At 42.6% G+C, this 7,500-nt stretch overlaps 1 long non-coding RNA gene across 3 annotated transcripts in view; it reads left to right on the top strand.

Moving 5' to 3' along the window:
• The window catches only part of LOC106873595 (uncharacterized), a 91,543-nt gene that overhangs the window by 12,364 nt on the left and 71,679 nt on the right, over positions 1-7,500 (top strand). For all 3 annotated transcript variants that reach the window (XR_016241031.1, XR_008263430.2, XR_008263431.2), the window contains exon 2: positions 2,185-2,241. This is a non-coding gene — a long non-coding RNA (uncharacterized LOC106873595). The remainder of the gene's footprint in view (positions 1-2,184; positions 2,242-7,500) is intronic.

The raw sequence follows: 7,500 nt of genomic DNA, 5'->3' as shown, positions 1-7,500 counted from the left end.
GATGGTGGTGGTGGTTGTGAAGGTAGTTTGATGGTTGTGGTGGTGGTTGTGAAGGTGGTTGTGATAATGGTTGTAGTGGTGATGGTTGTGGTGGTGGTTGTAGTGGTGGCTGTGGTGGTAGTTGTGGTGGTGGTTGTAGTGGTGGTTGTAGTGATTGTGGTGGTGGTTGTGATAGTGGCTGTGGTGGTGGTGGTTGAGGTAATGGTAGTAGTGGTTGTGGTGGTAGTGGTAGTGATGGTGATGGTGGTGGTGGTTGTGAAGGTAGTTTGATGGTTGTGGTGGTGGTTGTGAAGGTGGTTGTGATAATGGTTGTAGTGGTGATGGTTGTGGTGGTGGTTGTAGTGGTGGCTGTGGTGGTAGTTGTGGTGGTGGTTGTAGTGGTGGTTGTAGTGATTGTGGTGGTGGTTGTGATAGTGGCTGTGGTGGTGGTTGTTGTGGTGGTGGTGATGACGATGATGATGATAATACTGATGATGATTATTTCTAGCAGTGGGATAGTGTGAAAAGCTTATGATCGGGTCAAAGGATATAAGATGTGGTGGTGTTCATACGTTTCCTAAGGTTAGAAGCTTCTATGTCTGTGTGGTTGTTAAACCTATTAGAAATAGCAGCCAAATACTCTTCTAACCATATTATTACATCTTTAAAAAAAGGATATAGTGGGTGGTGGTTTTGGTGGTGGCAGTCGTGGTTGGGTCCTTTAAAAGACTTGCATGGTCACGGCTAGCACGGCTTTGAATGTGGTCACGATAAGTCGGGGTTGACCTGGGGTTAAACGACCAATAATAACACCACTTCCTCATCCACTACCACAAACAATACTGCACACATCCCCACCGCCTAACACAACCACTACAACAATCACCTTTTGTAGGCGCAAGTATAGCTGTGTAATAAGTTTACTTCCCAATCACGTGGTTTCGAGTTCAGTCCTACTGCGTGGCATATAGGGACAAGTGTCTTCTACTATAACACCGCGCCGACCAGTCCCTTGTGAGTATATCTAGCAGATGGAAAACTAGGGCTGACGAGCTAGATTTTAAGTTGTATGGGGCTAAATCAGATTGTTTTAAATAATAATAATAATAATAATAATAATAATAATAATAATAATAATAATGTTTTGCTCAACATCTTTAAACAAACCTTATTCAGGGACCTTTTGAGCGGGATGGGCTACTCGACCTGAAGAAAATTCCAACTGGGCCCCCACCTGCGAGGTCATGCACTGTTTATCTTGATATGAGATCACCACGCCATACACATATGGTTGTGACGCATGTGCCTGGTGTACCCTTATCAGACGGGTAGTCATGATGGGTATAATGAACTTCGTATATTTTACCCCAGTGTCACTTTGATGGCATGCACTCAATAATAATAATAATGCTGCTGATGATGATAATAATAATAATGGTTTCAGATTTTTGCCACAAACGCACCTTGGGGGAGGGGGTTAAGTCGATTACATCGACCCCAGTGTTTCAATGGTACTTTAATTTATCGGTCCCGAAAGGATGAAAGGCAAAGACGACCTCGGCGGAATTTGAACTCATAACGTAGCGACGGCTGAAATATGTGCTAAGCATTTCGTCTAGCGCGCTTAACGATTCTGCCGGCTCGCCAATAATAAAGCTCAGAAAATATAAAGATTTGCTGATTGGAATCGAAAAAAAAATGTGGCTTCTCAAGACAGTTACAATATCAGTTGATTGTAGGAGCACTAGGAATGATAAAAAAAAAGTTATTTGAGACTGATCCCTGGCTTACCATCAGTGCAGGAAGTGTAAAAGATTGTTTTAACTGATACATCGCACGTATTGAGAAGAACATTGTTGCTATGAATTTTCTTTCCCTCCCCCGCCCCCTTATTTTATCTTTATCCATTTTTTTCTCTTCTTTCCTTTTTCTTTCTTTCTTTCCCGTTTTTTTCCCTCCCACATGTCTTTCTAAATGAACAATCTGGTGTGTTTATTTTTAAGGCCTACCAAAGTATACAGTGAGTTTCTTTGCCCTAGGTATCGAGAAAACTCTCGTCAAGAAACGGAAACAACATTCAAAGAAGGGGATCATAATAATAATAATAATAATAATAATAATAATAATAATAATAATAATAATAATAATAATAATTATTATTATTATTATTATTATCATTATTATTATTATTTATTGCCTTTGCAGAGCTTCTAACGCTGGAGATGTACTACGGTGTCAGCTGTTCACTACTACTGAACTAAGGTAACACCTCTTATTTTTCGAGCACCTTTCGGAGTATTCGAGCGGTTCCAAGCAATGCTCTTTTCTGCAAGTACTTCACCCTAATTGCATATTATTATTATTAATATTATTATTATTATTATTATTATTATTATTATTATTATTGTATGTGTGTGTGCGTGTGTGTGTGTGTGTGTGTGTGTGTGTGTGTGTGTGTGTGTGTGTGTGTGTGTGTGTGTGTGTATCTGTTAATGTTTCTTTGTGTTTGTAAGTGTCTTCCTCCAACTGCTGTTGGGTTGTTTACGTCTTTGTAACTTAGCAGTTCGGCAAAAGATACCGGTAGAATAAGAACTAGACTTTAAAAAAGAAATAAGTACTGGGGGTTGATTTGTTCGGTTAAAGCCCTTCAAGGCGGTGCCCCAGCATGGCCATAGTCCAAAGACTGAAACAAACAAAAAGTAAAAAAGCTAAAAGAATCCAAGCACCACCGCAAACACCCGTACTACCGCCACCACTATCACCACTCCAGCTACGACAGCCTTAACCACCAGTACCACCACCACCACCACCACCGCAAACACTCGTACTACGCCACCACTATCACCAGCACTACCACTACCACTTCTGTTATTACTATAACACCAGCACCACTACCATCACTACCACCACCATGACCATCATCACTACCACCACCACCACCACCACCACCACCACCACCACCACAAACACCTGTACTACTGCCACCACTATCACCACTCATACAACGACAGCTTTAACCACTATCGCCACTACCACCACTATCACCACTACCACTTCTGTTATCACTATACTACCACGACCACGACCACCACTACTACTACTATTACCATCACCGTCACCAACAACACCACCACCAACAACACCAACACCAGCTCCACCCTCATACCACCATCATTAGTACCACCATCACTACTGTTGTCCCTATACCACCACCATCACCACTCCCACCAATACAATATAGACCTATCATCACCAATTCACGCCCCCGAAATTCTAGAAAGGGTTATTCCTGACATCCATAACCTCATGCACCCGCCTTTCTAAACTGCAGCACATATTCAGACCATTTACACTCACACGCAAACACACTACTCACAAACCCAACACAGAAATGCATGATGGCTTCATTACCATCAAAACTTCCCATGTCTACCATTCTAACTACCATCAACACTAGTAAAACTTTTGACTCCGTATCTTGCTATCCATTCATGTGCAAAAAAAAAATGCAAGCAAAAATATACAGCAAGAGTGACTGTGTGGTAAGTAGCTTGCTTACCAAACCACATGGTTCTGGGTTCAGTCCCACTGCGTGGCACCTTGGGCAAGTGTCTTCTACTGTAGCCTCGGGCCGACCAAAGCCTTGTGAGTGGATTTGGTAGACAGAAACTGAAAGAAGCCCGTCGTATATATGTATATATATATATATATATATGTGTGTGTGTGTGTGTGTGTGTGTGTGTGCGTGTGTGTGTGTATGTTTGTGTGTCTGTGTTTGTCCCCCCACCATCGCTTGACAACCGATGGTGGTATGTTTTTACGTCCCCGTGACATTAGCGGTTCGGCAAAAAGAGACCGATAGAATAAGTACTAGGCTTCCAAAGAATAAGTCCTGGGGTCGATTTGTTCGACTAAAGGCGGTGCTCCAGCATGGCCGCAGTCAAATGACTGAAACAAGTAAAAGAGTAAAATAGAGCTTAATTACAGACGCAAGCATGGCTGTGTGGATAAGAAGCTCGCTTTGCAGCCAGACGTTTTCGGGCTCAATCTAACTGCGCAGCACTCTGGGCAAGTGACTTTTACTATGGCCCTGGATCGACCAATGCCTTGTGAGTGAATTTCGTAGACGGAAACTCTATGGAAGCCCATCGTAAGTGTGTATTTGTGTTCGTCCTGCACCACCGATTGACAACCGGTGTTAGTTTGCTTATGTCATCGTGCATTGGTAGTTCGTCAAAAAAGACAGATGGAATAAGTGCCAGACGTAAAAACAAGTACTGGGGTTGATTTGTACGACTAAATCCTTCTTGGCAGCCCCCCCCCCCAGCATGGCCACAGTCTGATGACTACAGCAAGTAAAAGATAAAGAAACCCCTTTAAGAAAATGCTAAATGAACTACTTGCCAGTTCAGCCAAAGCATATGTAGTGTACTAGAACACTTTCAAAACTTGCAATTTCCCGGATGGAGTATCCGTTCTCCCATCTATTTTTGCAGGCTATACCCACTCAACTTTACCACCCTTCCACACGACATACAACCAGCTTTATACATAGATGACATCACATTCACGTCCTCTCACCATTCTGCAGACACTACTCCGCAACTACTTCAACCCTATGGAGGTCACCTAGAAAGTTTGGCTCCACGACAAAACTTAACGTAGCATCTACCAGATCCACTGTCTCCTCTTAGCACAAAACAAATACGATCGACCCTCACATTCAACAACATAAACATACCACACATGCTGAAGATAATTACGAGGCGTTACTCACGAATCCTCTGTAGCACATATTGAGTATATAGCAAAGAAAGCAAAACAATGCACAATGATACTTAGAGCAATCACAATACATTTGGCCACCAGAAAGAAACTGCAACAATGCTGTACAAACAATACATTATTTCAATCATGGGCTGTGCCAGTCCTGCCCCTGCTTGCGCCCCCAGTTCTCCACAATAAACTACAAAGAACATGTTAGGACATTACGTATCATAACAGGTTGTACACAGACCACACCCACGGACCACCTGCTCAACGAAACAATAATGCTAAAAATGAAGGGCCACCTGCACATGTAAGAGAGACATCGTTTGTTTCTGCAGCAACACTCTACACTACTACAATATCCTAAAAGATACTTTTTTTCTACCACTGAAGCTTAAACAAACATAAGGAACACTACGAACACACTAAAATAATTGAAACATCAATAGCTGTACGGGTCTCAAACACTATGCTTGGATGTACGTCACTAACAGAACAACAACTCTTCTATTCTGTCTGAGTTTACTTTGCCCATCTCCATTTTGGTCATCACCAGAATCTAAAGGGTATATCGAAATAGATAGTGAGGTAGTAAAATCTTAAGCACGCCGGATAAAATGCTTAGCGGCGTTTCGTCCGTTTTTACGTTCTGAGTTCAAATTTCACTGAGGTCGACTTTTCCTTTCATCTTTTCGGGGACGATAAAATAAATACCAGTTGAACACTGTTATCGACTTATCCCCTCCTGCGAAATTTCTGGCTTTGTGCCAAATTTTGAAATCGATATATAGGGACAAAATATTATTTTTGATACTCCATATTATATTGATGAAATGACTTATGTGTAAATAATCTTTTAAATGTGATCAACATGTTGGCAGCAGTTTTTTGTGGTGTATTTAATATTGATTTCAAATTTTGGCACAAGGACAGCAAGTTGAGGGGAAGGAGTAAGCAGATTACATCGACACCAGTGCTCAACTCGTGCTTATTTTATTGACCCCCGAAACAACGAAAGGTAAAGTCGACTTTTGGCTTAATTTGAACTCAGAACATACAGACGGACGAAACGCCGCTAAGCAATTCGCCCGGTGTGCTAACGTTTCTGCCAAGTCGCCGCTTTATGTGGTGTATTTAATATTATTGAACTGTAGCAAGAGAAAAGGGGTGGGGTAGAAAAGTGTTAATTAAAAAAAAGGGGTTTGAGTTTAAAAAAAGTTTGAGAGACATGGCTGTATGGCTATGAAGATGGTTTCGAGTACACTGTCACTGCACAGAACCTTGGGCCGTTGTGTCTGTCCCCGCCACCGCTTAACAACTGATGCTGGTTAGTTTACATCACTATGACTTAGCAGTTCCACAAGAGAGATTAACAGAATAAATACCATACTCTAATAAATAAGTACCGGGGTCGATTTGTTCGGCTAAATCCCTTCAAGATTGTGGCCCAGCATGGCTGCAGTTCAATGACTGGAACAAATATGTTCAAAGATAAACCCTGGTTTAGAAAGTACAATGTCTGCTGAATATTGCACTGCACCTCATACATTTCATCCATTGTATGTTAGAATTGTTGTTGGCACTCCGTCGCTTACGACGGCAAGGGTTCCAGTTCATCCGATCAACGGAACAGCCTGCTCGTGAAATTAACGTGCAAGTGGCTGAGCACTCCACAGACACGTGTACCCTTAACGTAGTTCTCGGGGATATTCAGCGTTACACAGCGTGACAAGGCTGACCCTTTGAATTACAGGCACAACAGAAACAGGAAGTAAGAGTGAGAGAAAGTTGTGGTGAAAGAGTACAGCAGGGTTCGCCACCACCCTCTGCCGGAGCCTCGTGGAGCTTTTAGGTGTTTTCGCTCAATAAACACTCACAACGCCCGGTCTGGGAATCGAAACCGCGATCCTATGACCGCAAGTCCGCTGCCCTAACCACTGGGCTATTGCACCTTCACATATGTTAGAATATAAGTGTGGCTATCATTCAAATGGCGAAACGGGAAGCTGGATCGGTGGGAAGTGCCTCGTCAACCTGCAACCTGAGCGTCATAGGACTACTCAGTCAAGGCTAACTTGGAGATATACAAGAACAAACCAATAAGCAAGTTAGGAAGCCAGTGGATGGTCGTCCAAAGAGCTAGATATAGCAGCCAGATCTTCTTCAAACAGCGCTCTTCAACTTTAAAAGATTGAATCATAGTGGACAATGTCGTTCTGAATAAAAGAGAGGATAGTCATGATTGCGACGTCTTTGATCAAACGCTGACCCATTCGATCACGATGGATTTGTAAACGCCATCACCATAGGCACCAACATTACTACCGCTGCCATAGAGAGTGCCTTTATGTGAAAGGAAGTGTTCAGAGTGTATATATGAAGGGAAGTGTATATAGATTGTGTTGTCGGGAAGATCTTGAGAAACGAAACGTCAGAGTTAATACAACAAACTTCGGTACAGTGGTCAGTACCAGCAATATATGAGTGTGCTTATGTGTGTACATATATACCTGCATCTGCATATATGTACGTATATATACATGTATGCAAGAGGACGCTCGCGCGCGCGAAGCTTCTTCTCCAAGGCGCAGAAGTGGCTGTGTGGAAAGGAGGTTCCCTTCCAGCTGCATGGTTCGGGGTTCAGTTCCACTGCGTATCACCTTGCGCAGGTGTCATGTTCTATAGCCTCAGGCCAACTAAAGCCTTGTAAGTGGATTTGGTAGACCGAAACTGAAAGAAGATCGTCGTATG

Source organism: Octopus bimaculoides, chromosome 1 (assembly GCF_046866305.1).
Source record: "Octopus bimaculoides isolate indiv1 chromosome 1, ASM4686630v1, whole genome shotgun sequence".
Taxonomy (NCBI): Eukaryota; Metazoa; Mollusca; class Cephalopoda; order Octopoda; family Octopodidae; genus Octopus; species Octopus bimaculoides.
The sequence above is the reverse complement of the archived record's forward strand: the minus strand, read 5'-3'. Positions and strand labels throughout refer to the sequence as shown.